This window comes from Mandrillus leucophaeus, unplaced genomic scaffold (genome assembly GCF_000951045.1).
Source record: "Mandrillus leucophaeus isolate KB7577 unplaced genomic scaffold, Mleu.le_1.0 Scaffold479, whole genome shotgun sequence".
Taxonomy (NCBI): domain Eukaryota; kingdom Metazoa; phylum Chordata; class Mammalia; order Primates; family Cercopithecidae; genus Mandrillus; species Mandrillus leucophaeus.
This window is the reverse complement of record NW_012105131.1, coordinates 79612-81115: the sequence shown is the minus strand read 5'-3', so window position 1 is coordinate 81115 and position 1504 is coordinate 79612.

Below are 1504 nucleotides of genomic sequence, written 5' to 3'. Positions count from 1 at the left end.
CTCTCATTTGGGGAAAATAAGCCTCAGGGAGGTAAAGTAGTGTAAACCAAAGAAAATGACTGACTGGACTGCCTGCAATCCTAGTGCTTTGGGAGGCTGAGGTAGGAGGATCACTTGAGCCTGGGAGGCGGGAGTTTGCAATGAGCTGTGATTGTGAAGCAGGATATTGCCAGACCCCTTAGCAGGCAGGAATTGGAGTGCATGGGTGCTGGAACTAGCCAGCTGGTTTGGTGCTAGTGGGGGTGAACTCCACTCACTCACTACTCCACCCTTCACAGGAGAGGGAGCACAGATGAGCAGGTGCAGGAAATGGGGTGAGCACTTTTAGGTGCCAGCAAGAGCCTTCTCCATACCAGCCCCATGATAGCATCTAGTGGAGGGTGCCTGAGACTACTGAAGCCCCAGAGGCAGTGTTACAGTACTTTTAGCTCTGCTGTCTGTGAATGGCTGAAGTGTGAACAGCTCAGTGGAGGATCAGTGTGACAGCCTTTTGCATCCACACTCATGGCACCCAAGTTCTTTTCCAGTGTCCAGGAGGAATGAGGTCACACAAACGAACTGAAGATGGTAAATGCAGGAGACTTTATTGCTGATGAAAGTGGCTCTAAGCGGGAAGGGGAACTGAAAAGGGGATAGAGCAGGAAGGTAATCTTTCTCTGAAGTCCAGCTGTCCCTGGCCATACTCCTCCAAAGCTACTCCAGCAAACTGTCCCTCTGAAGTTAAGCCACTTCTCTCTGACTTTCAACCGTGGTCTTTGATGTCCAGCTGCTTCTCCTCTCTCTGCTGGCTAGGCCTGGGGTTTTTATGGGCACAGGATTGGGGGTGGGGCAGGTCAAGGGTGGTTTTGGAAAAGGCAGCGTTCAAGCAGGAAAACAGCAATGTTGGCTGGGTGTGGTGGCACATGCCTGTAATCACAGCACTTTGGGAGGCCAAGGAGGATGGATCATGAAGTCAGGAGTTCAATACTAGCCTGGTCAAGATGGTGAAACCCCTTCTCTAATAACAATACAAAAATTAGCCGGGTGTGGTGGTGGTTGCCTGTAATCCCAGCTACTAGGGAGGCTGAGGCAGGAGAATTGCTTGAACCCAGGGGGCAGAGGTTGCAGTGAGCCAAGATCGCACCATGGCACTCCAGCCTGGGTGACAGAGGGAGACTCCATCTCAAAAAAAAAGAAAAGAAAAGAAAAGAAAAGAAAGGAAGAAAAAGAAAACAGGAATGTCAGTTCTCACTTTGGGCTGCAGTTCCGGGTTTTTTAGCTTGAGGGTGGGACCCCAGAGAGGGCCCCACCCTCTTCTGCCCAGGATTTCCCTGCCTCCTGTCCCTATCATTTGCACCACTGTACCCTGGCCTGGATGACAGAGCAAGACCCTGTCTCAAAGAAAGGGGAAGGGAAGGGAAGAGGAAGGGAGGGAAGGGGACTCAATGAATTTAGAGGTTTATTTTGCCAAGGTTGAGGACATGCCCAGGAAAAAGAGACCCAAGCCACAGAAAAATCTGTGACC